Genomic DNA, 19,826 nt, shown 5'->3' with positions numbered 1-19,826 from the left:
TTTCACACTCCATATCTCACTTGGCCTGTGTGTTTGAAGACATGTTGCTTCCACACCCCACCTGCAAGCCTTTGGGCTGCCAAGCCATCCCTACTCACGGCAACTCCCATCCCTGAAGGCCCTTGTAATGTGCTAGACTCACACAGGCTATAACAGTGACTCAGCCATGCATGGCCTTCTAAAGACAATGTCTCATTGCACATCTCAAAGAATTCCCCAAGGCATATTAACTTGCTCCACAACAAAATTTTCTTGTTTGTGATACCTCAGGATTTTCCTCCAATGTTCATATTTCTCTTTGCAAGATAAATCTTAAGATCCTTTGCTATTCAAAATATGGTCCATAGAACAGAAGCATTAGCATCCCCTGAGGTCTCATTAAAAAAGTTTTTTTTTTCAGCCCCTGGCCCCACACCTAGGTGGGGGGATCTCAGGGATTTGTAGGCACATGAATGGTTGAGATGCTCTCTTACATACATTGCATATGCATTGAACATAATACACGCACTGATCATTCACTTCACACATTGCTACAGAATTTATAGTCACAAAGACTTCCAGAGATCATGTGCTTCAACACCCTCCTTTTACCAATAAGGACAGAGCCCAGAGAGATGAAGGCAGCTCTAGCCCCTGTTTATAGACATGGAACTAGAGGGCATCCCTTGGCATTTCCCATCGCACTGTCCTCTTATCATCTCCCAGGAGTTCATCTTTAACATTGTTTCAACATTAAATCACTTTCAGTAGGCATGCCTGCAGGCAGTCTAACACAATAGCCTATTACAGCACAGCTAAGAAATATTGTCCACTATCCTCTTAGATGTTTCTAAAGCAATTTTTTATTAAAAGCAAATAAAATGAAGCAGAAATAAATAGCCAGGAAAAAGTGTTCAATTCATAGGTTTTACTTGTTAGTTTTGCTAGGTTACTAGATATTGATATTCTTGATAATATTAAGCTTGTAATGAGTTGAGAATAGTATTTTGTTATTGACTGTAAAAAAAACCCAAAAACTGCTTTTGTTTTTTTGCAGTTCTTGTGCATGCCAGGGAAACACTCTTCCATTAGGCTACATCCCAACCCCAACTGACCATCCTACATTTCTAATACTATAAAGGACGTTGATTCTAAACCCCATGCTAGTTTCGCATGTTGTTTGGAATAAATACAACGCTTTAATTCCTGAGTGACCTTGATTAATCTAATGTTAAGTTTCTAGAATAATCATATGCACTAAATGAATGCAGCTTTATTTACAACAGCTAGTAGGCGAGAGATCTCCAGCCCACATAGGTTTCGTGTGATTTATAAAGAGAAGGGGAAAGTCACCGTTTTTATTTATTATGGTATATATAAAGTTTACCAGAAGAATTAGGAAGAGTACTGGAATATCAAGTAACTGCTAGAGTGGAAATTCATAATGGCCAGGTTAGAATCATCCAATGGAGGAATAGAATGATATTGCCTTTCCCTATCCACACATTTATTTATGATGGCCAATTGTACGTCCAAGCAATAGGAAAACACTGCTATCTTGCTTGAAGGTGGGGATATCCATTACACTTCTTTTCCATATCCAAGATTCCTAATGTACAATGTTTAACACAGAGAACGTGCTCATTAAATACGTTTTGAATTTTGGAACTCAAATTCATCTTTCAGAGAGTTTGGCTAATCTGTCCAGAGTGAGAGCTGACAGATTGGAGAAATGTTTAGCTGGAGACAGCTTTAAAAGAAGAAGGAAGGTTCAAACTGTGGCCATAATATATATTTTTTTATGCTCCCCATGTTGAGCTCCTGAAATATCCAAAACATTGCCCAGCAGAGCAGCAGAGCCAGAAGATTTTGCTGGACCAGTGGACAAGTGAGTTTATCCTTTAAAGTCCATTTAATTGCCTTCCTTGTGAAGTTGAGTCTTGCTGATATGGCTGCTGAGCTATTTGCAGACACAAGGCACAATCCAGCAGAAGTAGCTCAGAGGGCACAAGGCCCTGGGTTCAAGCTCCAGTACTACGAAAAGAAAAGAAACGGTTATCCAAAGATAACTAAATGTTGAAAAAATAAGTTTCTTCTGCTATACAGATTTATTGCTGAGTCACAACAAAACTCACATCCTTGGAAAAGACTTCCTTGATAAGAATAATACTTTTCTCCTGATTATAATATATGATTTTTTTCAAAAAATGTATATAATACAGCAAAGCGTAAGAGGAAATTAAATTTCCTCGCACCCATCCTTGGAAGATATTATTTGAGTATACCTTCTTTCAGTCTTTTTTCTCCTGTACATATAGACATTTATAAAATCAAAATCATCATGCTCCTGATTTTATATTTCACCCTTCTTATCTAATGTTGTAGCATGACCTACTTTTCCAATGTTAATAAACATTCTGAGAAAGTCCCATATCAACGACCACACATTTTCATACAAAAATATATTTAAAGATTCTTCTATTATTGCTACTTTAAACACTCTGATAACTCTCCTTGTATGTAAATCTTGTCCACATTCTGATTATTTTCTTAGGGTGGTTTCCTACAAAGTTGAAATAATTAAAAAAAAAAAAAACAGCACTGCCTTTGTGATTTCAAGTGAAGCCATGGCTGGGCATCCTATGAGTCCACCTTTGAGGACATTATCGTCTGATCAGGAACTCAGACCTTACAGGGACCTGGAGGCCTTGGCTGTAGGCTCATGAAATCCCTGAGCTTCACTTCTTATAGAGTTTCTTAAATTTCCTGGTTTCTAAAGGAGAGAGAATGTCTCCAATATTTATTCCTAAGCTACAGGGGGAAAAAAGGAAAAGGTAGGTATATTTTTCCTTGAAAGAAAAAGCAGTATATTTTTCAGCAATGTGATCTCATCTTAAAACCTTTGAAGGAGTAGTATTAATGTGAAGTCTATTTAGGTTCATAAAATGTACTTTTTCCTTACAGTGACCTTTTGTTGAAGGTATTTGAGGTTTTTTTTTTTTTTCAGAGACAGTTTTCACTTAAATTAAAATCTCTTCATTAATGTCTTCTTTAAAATAAATACCATTATATTGTATTAAGGGACCTAGAGTTAAATCTTGCTTCTTTTTTAAAGCCAAAGTTAGAGAAGGCTTCTGATCCTTATGAGATGAATAGCTGCAATCTCAATTTCAGGAAGAATGCTTTGCATAGGTATATATGCATTTACTGTAATACATATACCAAGGAATATGGAATAATGCGTAATAATATGCACAAATTATAGCAATTTGAAGTTTACAAAACATATTCCAACCATCATCTCTCTGGATAGTCATAACAGAACATTAGGCATTGCCGACATTATTTCAGTTTTGTTGTTGAAAATCATGAGGCTTAAAGTTAACTAAGTGATCCAAGGTCACCTTTGTCTTTTATCAGTTACTATATGATTCCTTCTTCTCTGGAGCTATATGGCTTCCCTAAGATCATTTTTGAACTTGGTTAATGATTAACCAAGTTGGCTTCAGTTGCATCTTGCAGAACATAAAGGTATCTCCCCTTCTCATCACAGAGATATTATGAAGACGAATCTGTATGAAAATTGAGTATACACACATGCACGGACATGTCCTATTTACAAAAAGGACTGAGGTCCTTTTGTAAATAGTCACATGAGGAATGCTCACAACTCCAAATTTATATTTAAAAATTATAATTACAAAATATTTAGTATTCAATAAATTTTGCATGATCAAACTATGGCCTGATATCAAAATGGGAATTTTTCTTCTTATCAATGGCACTTCTACTCATTAAAAAATATAAAGTGGGCACGGGGTCTGTAATCCCAGCAGTTTGGGAGGCTGAGACAAGAGGATCATGAGTTCAAAGCCAACCTCAGCAAAAAGCAAGGCACTAAGCAACTCAGTGAAACCCTGTCTCTAAGTAAAATATAGGGCTGGGATGTGGCTCAGTGGTTGCGTGTCCCTGAGTTCAATCCCTGGTACACCCCCCAAAAATGTAAAGTCACTTACATTTATAAAAATGTAAAATAAGTAGGTTAAAAAAATACCCTGAAATTTGCTGTGCATGGGAAGATGAAGAAAAATGACTCTGTGGGTAAAAAGGTAAAGCACAAACTTGGGCTCCCAAGTTTCCATATCCAGTTCAGAAAATACATGTAATTGCTACTGAAAGCTTGGATTTCCCTGGACCTCAATTTTATCTGTTGCAAAAAACCAAACATATTTCATGGATTGTTATTGCACATGTGGACAATTTATATGAGAATGTTCAATCTTTTTTTCTGTAATTCTGCCCACCAAAATATTTAAAATAGTAAACGTTGGAGAAAACAATTGCAATGTGAATATGCCGCAAACATAAGGTACAGCGTAAATGCTTCCTGAAGGGGTGATGAAAACATGTATTACATGTAAAACATGTTCTCCCTTGGACTCAGCCACTGTGCAGTGAGTTTGGCAACTTTAATCTTGCAACGTTCTCATCTTTTTTTTTTTAACAACTGAACACAGAACCTGTTCTGACAGATGTTACCTCTCCAAACAACAGCTGATAGAAGAGTCTCAAGAAATGTGAAGACAAATTTGGCTTCTTGGTGTCAAGATCACTCTCAGCCTTGTAGGTGGCTGGGGTCCCTGCTCTCTGCTGCACATCCTAAGCCCACCTGGCTGAAGGCGTGACCTGAAGAAGTTTCCTTTACTTTTTCAGATATATATATTTTTTGTTGTTGAATGTATTTAAGGTGTATCACATAATGTTTTGATATACAAATACATACTGAAATAATTACTATAGGTAAGCAAATTAACGTATCCATCAACTTTCTTAGTTCTCTCTTTTCTCCTTTTTTTGTAGCAAGAGCACCTAATGTCTACTTTCTACAGCTTTATTCTTTCTTTTCTTTTTAAACTTATTTTGGTACTCTGGATTGAAACCAGGGACACTTTATCATTGAACTACATTCCCAGTCCCTTTTTAAAATCTCTTTATTTTTTATATGGCCTTGTTAAGTTGCTGAGACTGGTATCAAACTTGAGATCCTCCTGCCTCAGCCTCCCAAGTTGCTGGGGTTATAGTTGTGCATCACTGCACCCGGCTCTGCAGCTTTTTTAAAGGCTTCCAGACATGCCTACTTCAAAAGTTCTCTAGGGAAGGACACATGCTTCTGACATCTGGGCTGACATTGTCACTATGCTTATAACTTTCTAGATATGCTTTAGTTTCAGTCTATCAAAGAGAATTATTTCTCCCTACCTTCTTTCCTCTGTTTCTTTCTTTCAAAAACCAAGAACAGGTTGTGGGAGTGAATTTGTGTCCTTGTTGCTTGCTGTAGGATTGCTGGTGTCCTCTGTAGCTTTAGTTACCAATATGCCTAATGCCTCCTACTTGTAGTTACACAGGGAAACATTTTAATTAGTGCACATAATTTTAGTCAATATAGACAACCAAATCCCCCTCAACACAACATAACACACACATACTTTCTCTCTCTCTCTCTCTCTCTCTCTCTCTCTCACACACACACACACACACACACACACACACACACTCAACAAATCATGTCTTCTGATTCCTCAGAACCAGATTTTCCCACCAATTTCTAAAATTCATTATTTTCTTCATCCTAATGCTCAGGTTTACCTAGTTCTTTGCTGCCTGCCGTACAGTTCATAGGACCTCCACAGTCCCCAGGTTGTCAGTGGGTTTTAACCTATTGGCATAATGGAATCACATGTGGTGGGGACTTTACACAATTGCTCAATGCTGGGCCCCCTAACAAGAGACTTGATGATCTGAGCAGAGACTCTCATTCTTTAACATTTCTCTCCTGGTTTGCTAGCAATCAACGCTAGTAACCACTGGCTATCTGTGACCTTCTATTTCTTTTCTCACCTCACATCTCAGCTCCTTATGCACCCCAATAACTATACGGACAAGTTACAGAGAGATTTTAAACTAAGAACTCAAATGGAGTCTACTTTAGCAGTGGGATTTTAGACATTTGAGCTGAGGGGCCCTTTAGGATTGTGCTCAGCACGGACTGTGACCCCTGTCGTAGTGTGCCTTGGACGTGGCTCATCTTAAGTCCAGGTGAACATCAGGCCTGGCAGCATTGCCAACACTTGTCTTCCTCTCAGGGATTTCTCCTTACCAAGCCCACGAAGGCCTTGGGAAGCTCACAGGCTTGGGAAGCCCATCTTGGGAGCCACCAGAAGCCACAAACACATGTGCTTCCTTTTTGACAGGGTCCAGCCCATCTGCAAGCACTGTCACCTTCCTCACTGTATTTTTTATTTAAATCACCACTCTTCCAAGAACATGAACAAGAACATTTCAAGCCCTCGATCCTTTCTCAATAATACGCTCCAGTCTTTTCCCTCACTCCAGTTAGAAGCTCAAGATGTGAAATAAAGAAGGGGAAGAAAATAGATAAAAGATCATTGTTTCAACAGCTATCTCCTCCGCTTCCTTTCTGATCCCTCAGGCTGGTAAAGTGATCCTGTTGGGTTGTCTCTGTGCATATATCCCTTTGCATGTTCATGTGTGTGGTGTGCGTGTACACACACAGGCAGCATGTGCATACATGTATTCTGCACACATGTGTACATACAATCTTGTACACACTTGTATGTATGCACATTTGTGACTGCTCCCATGCTCTCACTCTGGGATTCCCTATTGTCCTTCATATGGATTGTTCCTAGATTTTTCCTGGAGCAGTATCTTAGGTTTCTCCTCACCCCGCACCAACCTTGCTACATTATAAAGAAACACAGGCCAGCAAATCTGGCCACCCAAGATGTTGCTGTTATGGATGAACACCTGAGTGAAGTGTGGTTGTGGAGAAAAGTGAGGTCTCTGGCAATTCCATTGCCTGCACAAATGAGTTCCCCCACCTTAGGCAAGTCACTTTCTTTAAGCCTCAGTGATTCCTCTGTGAGTGGATATAATAAAAGCTGCTCTAGGAATCAAAATAATGTATGTAAAGTATTAGCAGAGCATCTGGCATATAGTAAACACTAAATAAATATTGTCAGCCATACAGCAATCCAGAAATCCCTTAATAAGGAACTATCTCACCTTTTTACCAGGACTTGCCTTCATGCACCCCCCTCTACTTCTTATTCCCTTTCCACACTTCCTTGGTCGTTCCACATGTAATGGGGTTGCTAGCTCCAGTGCTGATTTTAAAGTGTTCTGTGCAAGGAAAGCTCTGTCAATAACAGTTGGAGGAAAAAGAACTTCAATTCTAATCAAACCCTAAACTGTGGGCACAACCCTCTAGGAGCCTTACCTGGGGGCAAGGCACACATGCCATCCTCCCCCACCAAATGCTGGAGGCCTGTGGGCACACACTTCCTGCTCAGGTGGGCAAGGTGCTGTATTTCCTGTATTTCTTTCTTACAATGTGGTAAAAGTACAGAAGGAGCGCAGAGTCCCAATCCAACTGTGCCCTCCTTCCTGGGAGGAGCAAACAGCAGGTGGCCAGGCCAGGCAAGAGGTTCAGGCTTCCAGGGGTCTTGCACCTGCACCTGGTCCATAGACCAGCACTTGCTTACTCTGTGTCAGCAGGAGCTTCATGATAATTTCCAGAGCTGGGACCAAGGTCAGAGCTAAGGCAACTGTATGTAAATAGATGCACGTCAATTCAGAGAATTTAATTCCATAATCTCAACGGGAGTCTTGTGCCTTGAGGATAGAAAGGGAAAGCAAGCCCCCACCCGCCCTGTGGTCTTCTCTAGCTTTGTTTTCAAGGCAGTGGACATGGCTGCTTGGTGACTTTGGGGATGCTCTCCTGGGTCTCCTGTACAATTCACAGGAATTTAATAAAACAGAAAGGAAAAGGTCCACTCTGGTGATGCTCTTGTGATTGGGGTCCCCAAATAAACCCAGCCTCTGAAAAAAAAAGTTGATCCTTTTTCTCTCTTCAAAGGCCACTTTAGAAGAAACTTCTAGACATCTAAGTCATCATTTGTTTACAAGGCCCCATTTCAATGGTCAGTTGGAAGCTAATGTTTCACAGAGCTCTTGCTTAAATGTTCACCTCCCTTACTGTTTATGAAAAAGCAGAGATCTCCAAGCCGCCCCAGCTCTTCCATGGGCCAGGCTGTGGGGGGTGGGGGCAGGAGAGGTCGGCACTCCCTCCTTGAGGAATCTCTGAGCTCAGAATCTTCCAGTGTGTGGGTGGCAGATAGATCAGCACCGGGGAAGTGCGAGTGTGAAGGCGGCCACCCAAGACTTCAGGTCACCGCTGACTCTGATGGAGCTCAGATCTCAGCACTGGGAGGGCACCTGCTGGCTCTGCCAAAACAAACCAGCCCCTGCAAGGGGCTCCGCGGGTAGGGAGATCCGGGCTGCACTTGAACCATCTCAAATAACCAGTTTACAAAGATGCGATGTTCTTAGGTGTTGGGGGTAGTGAGGAGGGCTGAGGCCCGCTCCAGCTCTGGTGAGCATTAATATGCATCACAACCGAGGTCTAGAAACCAGCCAGCTGCCTTGCTGGCTGGCCCTTCCTCTGGTGGTCCTCTGCCATTGGGATTCTGAACTGCTATTTGTTGTCTTTAGGCCTGAGAATCCATCTGGTTTTGATTCAGGTGGCCTCAGGCTTGCCTCAGAGGTGAAAAGGGTGCGCACTCAAATTGAATTTCTCACAAATTTCAACTCAGAAGAATCCTCCTCTTCCCACACAAAGCCCAGCTCTGCTTGGGCAGCCCCTGGCCCTTGCAGCCTGGCACAAATCAGTTTCACCTGTTTGGCTAAATGTGTGCATGTTAACCTAATGAAAGCAACTGTGCAATCAGATAGTTTTTGCACGTGTTCTGATGTGGATAGAAGGGAGGGCTGACCTCTCATTGACCTCCTCTGGTTTCCCTTCCTTTGGGGCCAGCCATTCTGGGCCCTGGTGGGTCTGGTAGGAGTCCTTGGACCAGGTTTAGATTGGGTAGTTCTGCATATGATATATTCAGCCCAGTGTCCCAACTGAACTTGATCAGGGAAAAGGAAGTTTTATATCTAATTGGGGCCAGGAGGGGAGGTATAGTAGGCATGCCTAAGTGTGAGCCACTCAGATTAAAAGTTCCTGAGGTTTCAGATGAAAACTGTTTACACTTTTGATCTTTATTTTCAAGGACACATCTTGAGAGGAGCTTGTGCCATCAAGTGAGGCAATGATGAGCTGAGGGTCCCTCTGCAGGATGGGCTGAGCTGAAACACCTGCTTGTTAAGAATAATCTCTTATGAACGTTAAATATGCAAACCTTTGATCTAAAACAAGAAACCTATTTGTACATGTCGGTGCTTCATGGGCATCCTTGGGAAATGTAACTTTTCACCACAGTTATCTTTTCTTATTAAAAACCATCCATCAAATGAACAAACAGAAGTTGCATCTAGGACTAGGGGTGGAGCTCAGGGGTAGAGCACCTGCTTAGCATGTGCCAGGCTCTGGATTTGACCCCCAGAACCACACACACGCACACACAAAGTGAATCTAAAATATGGATAGGCAAAGTATGCTGGTGGGCCAAATTCTACTCACAGCCTAATTTTTATGAATCAAATCTTTATTGTAACATGTCCACACCGCTTGTTAATATATTACCTACAGCTGCATTCTCAATGGTAGCAGTTAGCGGTCATGACAGAGACTTCATAGCTGAAAATATTCACTGTGTGGTCCTTCACCAAAGATGTTTGCCAACCATGCTCTGAAATGTTATGATTCTGTTTTCTTTGCTAACATCATCCTCTTTGCTACATCTCCTACCCTCCGAGAGCAAAAAGCAGACCATCCCAGAGAGAGAAAAAAAGTGGTTGGGAGCTGAAGGTAGAGCCCGTGGGATGGGCAGCGGTCATTTCATGAATTATTCTGGCACTCAGTAATTATTTTCCTAGTCAGAAAAATAGCGATCCATCCTACAGGCAACTCAATAACGTCTGGAAAGGACTCAGAACTAGGTAGAAATCTTGGAATTGCTTAGTTTTCAAACACACTGAACTTTTCTTTTTTTTTTTTTCTTTTTTGCCAACTTCATCTGTCAGTATTTTGGAAGGGGATAGAGGTGTCACCAAGGGCTTTTAAATGTTGCCCATGTGCAAAAGCAGCTTGAAATGATACCATCTCTGCAGGAAAAGTGGAGCTGTGCAGGGGTCGCCCATTTGAAGTTCTGATTTCAAGAGGGAAGTGGAAGGAAGGGTGGAAAATAAAGATGGAATCCACATTTGGATGGATACTAAAGTCTCCTGTGACTTGGCTTCTTGTGTTTCCCTTTAGCAGGCAGAGCACAGCCCAGTTCTGAGTTCACTCTGTGACAGAGGAACCACACAAAACAAAGAAGGGCAGTGCCGTGAACTAACACTGTCGCCCTCGATAAGCTCCCCGGGTACAATTTCAAGGAGTAAGTTAATGGCCTAACTACAAAAGAGTCCCAGGGGTCCCTGAAGCTTGACCCCCAAACTTGAACTCTACCTGAACTGAATTTTTTTCATCTCCCCCCCTTTTTGAGGTTTAAAAACATTTAATCAACTCCCTTCCCAGGACATTTGATTTCTGTGCTCTCCTGCACTTCTGGGCTCCATCTGGGGGGAAAAGTGCCAAAACCACCATTCGAAAGGCTGCCCTGGAGGTATTTTCAGTCCGACTGGAAGCAGCAGGTAACGGAAATCTTATGAGACAGCTTGTTCTCAGGAGGTTTTCCTGTCCAGTTTTGCTGACCAAATGTTCTCTGGGTTTGGATAAACTTTGGCTTTGCAAGTCGTACTTTGATGCTCAGTCTCTGGGTTCTAATTGCAATTAAAGTTCTTGGAAGCCCTGCCCACTACTCATGCAGTGGGCCATCCCTGGTTTTGTCCCATGGTATAAAAGCTTCCTGGACTCCTGAAAGCTTTTAGCTTCCTATGCAGGGATTCTGGAATATGGTTGCATCAATCATTCACATGCATTCGATTCAGTCAGTGAGCATCTATGGAGCATAAACAATGTTCTTGCCATATGCTTGGAGCTGGGGATGGGGTCTGACATCCCTGAATTCAAGGGATTCAACCTAGCAGAAAAGGCAGGCGCATTTCCATATGAGGTTATAAGTCATATTAACAGCTCAAATTAAGTACAGGGAGCACACAGAAATGGTAGAGATGTGAAAGCACTTAATAACTGTTTGGTTTTTTTAAAAAATGGATTACACAGTTATTTTTAAAAAAAATGGCTTTTTTCCCAAATATCAGTTATTTTAGGGAGAAACATGTTTAATTTTGCTTAAATAATATAAATAGCCTGGAAAGTGGTAGGTAGATTTCAATACTGAGCTCATTTAAAAGATTGCTGTTACATCTCTGGAGCTCTGGGTTGAGAAATATTCTGAGGTTGTATTTGGTCTCAACAGGGAATGGTACTGTGATGGCTGTTACTGCTAGTACCTGTGTAAAGAGGAAACAGCATGCCTGCCTTGAACATGCCAGTCCTCAAGAAGTTATAGACCAAGTATGAATCCAGGCAGGGTTAAAACGAAGCTCAGAACAGACTCCCTCGGCCACAACTGTGAATACAGCAGAATCCCTGTATAATGGGATTCTTCTAACACTGGAATTCATATGTACTGTGGATCAAATGCTAGTTCCCGGGGCGGGGGGTGGAGAATAAAAGACTTTTACAAAGTGTTTCCACTGTGTTTAGATACTCTATCCCAAAGAACAACGAAAACAAAGCCTTCTCACACCTTTGCTGTATGACTTTGAAAGAGCTGTGGCCTGTCAGTGGGGATAGCCAGGGGATTATCCTCAAACGTCAGATTTACCAAACAAGAAGTGGGGATTTCTGAATAGAAACCATAGTATCCGCCTAGAGAGGTGGCATAAGCGTGCTTGCTGAGAAATGAAATTCCCAATGAATTCTGGAAGATTAAAGGCCCAGCCAGGGCCATCCTGACAGCTGGTTACCAGGCAGCTGCTCCCTGTGATGTACAAGAACATATTTATCATCCTCAGGGCTCCAAAGGGAAAGTGGGATACTATGACGGGAGCGCTATAAAACTGTCTGGGTATTTTGGGTATTATTCTTATTAAATTAAAGCTCTGTTAGAGTGAAACATGTTACTATTTAGATTTCTGTCTGCTTGGCAGCATTTGCTTCATAAATCTTGCAGGAGAAAATTGGCCCACTGGAATTAGATGTTGGATAGAGCATTTCTTCAACATCAAGAAAATGGCCATACTTTTTAAAAAAAATTGTTTCCCTTGCAAATAATTTTTATACAGCCTTACAAAAATGTTTTCCTTGCTTCACTCCCCAGCGAGTTAAAAATGCATACCTGTGTCTGCCAATTGGCAGATACTCTTGTGATTCCAACAGATGGCAAGGGGAATGTATGGAGTGACTGCTGGGACGGAGAGGGGACCGCTCTTCCCTGCAGCATGCAAAATGATCCTTTTTACCTTTAACTAATTCCTTAAAGCAAAAGTTCTCCCCACCCACAAGGGTTGCCTAATTGGGGGACATGGAAAATGAATGAAGGAACAAGCTTCAAAGAGAATTGGCTGCTCCCATCTTAGTGCTAATTAATTATTGTTGTCACTAAGCTGAAAGTGTACATGGGATTACATTTTCCAGAGTCTTTGCCTGGGCTTAAAGGCGGATGTGGGGTGTTGTTGCTCCAGGCTTCAAATGGCAGTGGGGGCTCAGTGGCAGCCCGCAGGAGCTCCTGCCCCGTGCTCCGTGCGTCAGTGTTGGTTTGTGGCTCTAAAATGAGATGCTTTTCAACCCCAATTATATTGTGGTGGGTCAAACATTACCAGATAGGCCTCAAATAGGAGTGTAGCCTCACCAGAAAGAAAGCATGTGTTCAAGTCTCCAGAAACAATGGCCGTATGTTGACACCTTGAATTACACAGGCTGTACGATGTGTGGGTCTTGATACAGGCACAAACGGGAAAAGAAGGCCGAAAATTGATAGCAACCAACTCTCTTGCATGCCTTTTTAAAAACGGGCCCTGGGTCTTTGCTTTTCTACCCAATCAGAACCATCTTTGCATGCTAATCCCCCCCCCCCGCCTCCCCAACACATCTTTAAGCTCTTTGTGTTTCAACCCACCAGGGTGTGATTCAGCCGTGGAAATATCACTGGGCAGGGAACACTTTTATTCATTGATTTATTGAACAAATATTTGACTACCTGTTGGGTGCTGGGCTCTCCGCTAGGGTTTAACTTATGCAATGCTAAGCAAATCAAACATGGTCCCTGCTCCAAAGCTGTATAGGCCGAGGGGGAGACCTTAATCAAATAATCACAAGAATGAATTATAGCTTTAACTATAAAAGGTACTATATCATGAAATAAAGCTGTTGTCAAAGCCTGTGACACAGGTGGGTTAACCTTGTCTGGGTGAGAGAAATGGGCAAAATCAAGGAAGACACCTCTGCTGAGATTATTTGAGTCAAGGTCAGAGAACTTAAATGAGCTGAGGAAGGAAGAGTGTTTCCACATGAGTAGGGTCTTCTAGTGCTAAATGAGACTTTGAAAAAGATCCCAGCTCAGAAGCTGGGCCCATTTCTGGTAAACCCACACAAAAGGATAAACAGCTTGCAGAAATCCCATCACAGGGATCAAAATGCATTTAAGAAATGGAAAGAAGGGTAGGATTGCTAGAAAAGTTACCAGAACCCAATCAGTCATGGTTTGGATCTCTACCATATTCTCACCATTGTGATGTGCTGTGCTGCCACAGACCCAAACCAACAGGGCCAAGTGACCATAGACTGAAAACTCTGAATCCATGAACCAAAGTAAACCTTTCCTCCTTTTGATTTTCTCAGGTGTTTTGTCACAGAGATGTAAAGCTGACCAACACATAATCCTAGAGAAGATCCAATGAGGAAGACAAATAGGGAGGTCAAACCATTTGGGGGCACAAAAACATGCCTTTACAACCATCCTAAGAGGAATGGAAAGTGTTCCAAGCAAGTTAATAACAGGATCTGATTTACCTTTCAGAATGTTCACCCTAGAAGATGGAGGTCATTACCATGCAAAATTCAGAAATCCTTTCCTACAATAAATCTAGCTGAGGACCCTTGGCAGTGTTGTGCTGGTAAATGTTTAATGACTGGCTTCCTCAAGAGTAGGGGCATGGAGAAACAGTGATTGACCATATTTGCTCAATTCTGTGGCGCAAAGCTCCCACCATGGTTTTCAATTTCAGGCTACCAACGTGATGTTACTGAGGACAGAGTTGGGAAGAGATGCCATTATGGGCTTTCAAGAGTCATGCTAGTCAAGTCCCTGAGATTCAATTCCCTTCCTGAAAAAGAAACTGTTCAAACAAAATCTTACTTAAATGAGCAATAATTTAAGCCTTTCCCTGAACCCTGGAGGAGTCTGACACAGGAGAGGGATTTGAAACCCTTCTATTACATGATGTGAAAATGTGATAGGCATGAGCAGGCTTGTTGCCCTGAGTCTTGAAAGTCCCAAGAATATGAAAGAAATACAACACTGATAGAAATGTGAGACCCACATTAATTTAATATGTGGTTCTTTAGAAACCACTGCAATTTTTCTACAGCCTTTTGGGATGCAGAATGTTGATGATATCTTGATATCACTAAGGTTTTAGCTATTGATTAAAACATTTTGAAATCCCAATCAATATATTAAAAGTGAAACAAAACAAAACCCATGAAACTTAATTTTCAGAATACTGCAGGTGTCCACATGCCAATAGCCTTGCAGAAAAGAGAACCATGCAATATTTTAACCCTACAGAATGTACAGAATTCTGGAAACTCAGACCCAAGGTCAGGGACATTGGCATTTATTGAAGGTAGGAATCACTTCTTATTCATTATAGTACCTGAGCCCAGGATTAGGCTCAAAGTGGAAATTTTTAAAAAATAGGTATATGGATAATGTACTAACTTGCATAAAATATGTGACTATGATTAACTTTGTAATATGTTCATTAAAAGCAATCTCATTTGCTGACCTTTATTATAAATAAGTATTAGAATTTTCAGAAAAGGGATAGTTTAGGTTAAAATATACTTTCATGGAAACAACTTTATCTTAGGAAGAAAGCATTAAGTCTTTCACCATTAAGTACACTGTTAGTTATAGGATTTCTCTAGATGTTCTGTATGAAGTTGAAGTTCTCCTCTATTGATATATTCCTGAGAAGTTTTGTTTTTCCAAATCATGAATGAGTTTTGGAGTTTTTCAAGAGCCTTTTCTTTAACAACTGTTTTAATCAGGTTGTGTGCGTGCGTGCGTGTGTGTATGTGCTAATATGATGAATTACTTTGGTTGATTTTTGGAAACCTTACTTGATCATGGTAATATATATATATATATATATATATATATATATATATATATATATATATATATATATAACCAAATTTGGTTTGCTAATATTTTGTTAATAAGTTTTGTATCTAGACCAGTCTATATTTTTCTCTTTTGTGCTCTTTTTATGGTTTTTGGCATCAGAGTAATATTAGCTTTGTAAAACGAGTTGGAAAGTGTTTCCTCTTTCTCTGTTTTTCTGGATGAGATTGCAGTGCTAATCCATTAAAAATTCTTTAAGAATTTAGTGGAATTTCCCAATAAAACAATTTGGGCCTTGAAATTTTTTAAAAAAAATTTTTTAGTTGTAGATGGACACAATACCTTTATTTTATTTATTTATTTTTATGTGGTGCTGAGGATTGAACCCAGTGCCTCACACATGCTAGGCAAGTGCTCTACTACTGAGCCACAACCCCAGGCCCCTTTTATATTTTTAATTATGAATTTTGAATCTAATTCTGTAGTAGTGATTTGACTATTTAAAAGATCTATTTTATTTGGGGTGAGATGTAGTAGGCAGTTAGTGCTTTTCAGTGAGTTAGTTTGTTTTATCTAAATTAGCAAATTTATGTATTTTAATATAAACTAATTGTCCTTTTGGTATCTCTAGGGTCTCTAGTGACAATGTTATTTCTGGTATTCACGATCTGTGTCTTCTCTTTTCTACCTTGTCAGTCTTCAGATAGATTTGTCAATTTTATTAATTTCTCAAAAAAAAAAAACACTTTTCTGTTTCATTGATTTTCTCTATTTTTCAATGATATTGATTGATGCTGTTGTCTTATTTTTTCCTCTACACATTTTGTGTTTCTTCTCACTCCTTCATGTGAAAAATTAGACTACTGAGACTTTACTTTTTTCTAATTTAAGTTCTTAATTATAGAAGTTTCCATTCTTCACTGTTTTTCCTATCTGCCATAAATTTTGTTATACTGTGTTTTCATTCAGTATTTTAAATTTCCCTTGAGATTTCTACTTTCACCTTAAAAGCAGAAATTTAGATGAAATGAACCAACTTACTGAAAAGCACTAATGGCCTACTTTTATCTTAAAATGTGTTGTTTTATTCCCAAGTGCTTGGAGAGTTTTCTTTTATCTTTCTGTCACTGATTTATAGGGTTTTTTTTTGTAGTCAGAAATGAACTTTATATCATTTAATTAAAAATTTTTGAGGTTTATCTTATGTCCCAGGTTACAGCTTATTTTGGTATATTTCTGTGGATGCTTGAGAAGAATGTATACCCTGCTGTTGTTGGACAGTGTTCTGTTAATGTCAATTAGATCCTGTTGATAATGTTATTGAGGTTTTCTGTATCCTTGATAACATTTTGTCTAGTTGCTCCATTTATTGTTGAAAGAAGCATTTTTGAAGTCTTCTACTATAATTCTGGATTTTTCTATGTAACTTTCCTATTCCATTTTCCTTGGCATATTTTATAGTCTGTTGTTTGGTGCATACAATAGGATTGCTATGTCTTCTTGATGGATTGACATTTGTATTCTATGTAATGTCTGTTTCTGGTAATTTTTAATTTACTTCATCTGACATTAACATATCTATGATTGATTTTCTTTAGTTAATCTTTGCATGCTATATTTTTCATTAATTTTACTTTTAGTCTGTCTCTATTGTTATATTGGAAGTGAGTTTCTTTTATATGGTGTATAATCACTTTTAAAATTCATTCAGTCAATCTATATCTTAATTGGATCATTTATCCTAGTGCAATTTTTTTAATGTATTAAGGCTTAAATCTACCACATTATTTGTTGTTTTCTGTTCCTTTGCTCCATTTTTTCATTTGTCTGTTTTCTTTTTCCCGGTTTCCTGTGAGGTTTCTTGAACATTTTTTAAAAACTCCATTTGTATTTATCTATAATGTTTTTGAGTGTATCGCTTTGCATAGCTTTTTGTTAGTTACTCTGGGAATGTATTATATTTACCCATATTCTACTCTTTTGAGTGTTCTTCATCTTACTGCTTTTATATTTTTTCTTTGTCCTTCATTTTTAGAAGTTTCAACATGATATGAATTAATTAATTTTTTTTTACTCAGTTTGGAGTTCATTTAGCTTTTTGAGTCTGTAGGTTTATGTCTTTTGCCAAATTTGGGGGATTCTAAAGCTTCGTTCCTCAAGTACTGTTTCAGCACTGAATTCTGTGTCCTTCCTTTTGACACTGATGACTTTTTTTTTTAAATTTTTATTGGTTGTTCACAACATTACAAAGCTCTTGACATATCATACTTCATACATTAGATTGAAGTGGATTATGACTTTGATCTTTTATTAACAGTCGCCCAGCTCTGCGAGCCTCTGTTTGTTGTTTTTCAGCCTATTTTCATTCTGCTGTTTAGATTGGAAAATTTCTCTTATTCCATGTTCAACTTCACTGATTTTTTTCACTTCATTTTTTTTTGTTCCCTCCATTCTACTTGAGCCCATCTTCTGAATTTAAAATTCTTGCTTACTGTAGTATTTCAATTTTAAAATTTCTGTTTTGATTCTTTATGACTTTTTTAATGACTTTCCTGGGACTTTAAAAATATTGTTTCAAGGGTGTTTGTAATTGCTATTGAAGCATTTTATGCTTCTTTAAAATCTTTGTCAGATAATTCTGACATCTCTGTAATCTCAGTGTGGGCATGTATTGATTGCCTTTTTTTTTATTTCAAATTTTGTTTTTTCCGGTTCCTTAGTATGATGAGTGATTTTCAGTGGAAGCCTAGATGTTTGGGGCATTTACAGTATGAGACTCTGGCTCTTATTGTGTTAGCTGGCTTTCTGTGACACTGCTTCAACAAGGAAACGGGGAGGACTACTATCTCATTACTGATTAGTAGGGGTAGAAGTTCAAGTTTCTCATATAATGTTCACTAATACTGGAAAGTGGGGGATGGAGGAAAAGCATTACCCTTTTTAAAAAAAATTTATTGGTTCTTTTTAGTTATATATGACAGTAGAATCCATCTTGATATAGTTATACAAGCAAGGAGTATATCTTTGAATTAGAACCCCAGTCTTGTGGATGTACAGGATGGTGAGCTTCACTGTGGTGTATTCACATATGCACCCAGGAGCGCTACCTTTTGGCACGGATGAAAGAGCCAGCTCCCTGTTTGGTCTTCTCTGACATCACTCCTGTGAGGGGTTGGAGCTCATTATATCTTCAGAAGAGCTGAGTCCTGGCTTCTCCTTTGGACTTTGTTAGTGTGGGTGGCGCCCAAAGTGGTGTTTGTTTGTTTGTTTTGTTTTTGTGTTTTTTGGCAGAAGTAGAGTGGTTATTGTCTAAATTCTGTCTTGCTAATCTGCTCTTTTCCTGGTCTTTTGGCTAGAGAGTAGGCTTTTGTTGAGACTTCGTTTTTCCTGTGCCTTGATGTTGCTGGATTATTCCCTCCTTCAGCTTCAAGACTGGGATATATGCAACGAGAAAGAATCCAGGGAATTTACCACTCTGCGGTCCCTTAGATCTTAATATCCCATCATATTTCAGTGTTCATTTTGTTTTCTATATTATGTCCAGGAATATTAATTGTATTGGGCTGGGGGGGAGACTAGGGAAAGACACATTACTGCATCTTCCTAAAAACAGAAGTCCTATTGTCTTATTTTGTCCTATTATTTATTTTTAAATATAAAAGTATGTATGTTCATTAGAGAAAATAAACTAAATTATAAAGAATTTTTAAAGAGTCAACTGTGATTCCTGATCTACTATTAGTATTTTCTTTATTTCCAGTTTTTAAAAGTTTACATATAGATATATGAATAGATATTTTAAAATATAAATTATAGATATTTTCTAGAAATAAGTGCAACTATAAATTTACTTTTATATACTATATTTAATATACAGCACATGATGAGTAGTATGTTTGCCAGTATGGCTAGATTTAACCACTACCCCCATCTTGAATATTAAATTGTTTCTAATTCTATGCTTCTCTAAATAATATCATAATAAATATAGATATAGCCTGTTTGCTTCTCAGATTATTTTCTCCGGATAGAATATTAGAAGGTAAAAACACATGTGCCATTTGTATTTTTCCTTCCTTTCTTTCTTTTTTTCCCCCTTTCTGTTTTTCTTTTATGTGGTACTGAGTTATCAAACCCAAGGCCTCAGACATGCCAGGAAAATGCTCTGTCACCAAGCTATATCCTCAGATATTTTTAAGACAGGTTCTTACTAAGTTGCCCGGACTGGTGAGTTGATCCTCTTACCTTGGTTTCCTGAAGAGCTGGGATTATAGGTGTGTACCACCACATCTAGCGTTTTTTATTTCTTTATACATGTTGCCAGGCTGATTTCTAGAAGATTCAGTACATGTACCGTCCAGTAGAGTTCAAGAGCCCCCACACCACTGCCCTTTATGAGCATGACCACAGGCAAATTCTACAGTGAACAATGACTTCCCGAGGAGACTAAGGGCCCATTTTGATCACATGGAGTAATGCAATCTGAAAGCTTGGGAGAGCTTTCGAGGCCACCTAGTCTAA

The sequence above is a fragment of the Spermophilus citellus genome (genome assembly GCF_964194105.1).
Source record: "Spermophilus citellus genome assembly, chromosome: 5".
In the NCBI taxonomy this organism is placed as follows: Eukaryota; Metazoa; Chordata; class Mammalia; order Rodentia; family Sciuridae; genus Spermophilus; species Spermophilus citellus.
The sequence above is the reverse complement of the archived record's forward strand: the minus strand, read 5'-3'. Positions refer to the sequence as shown.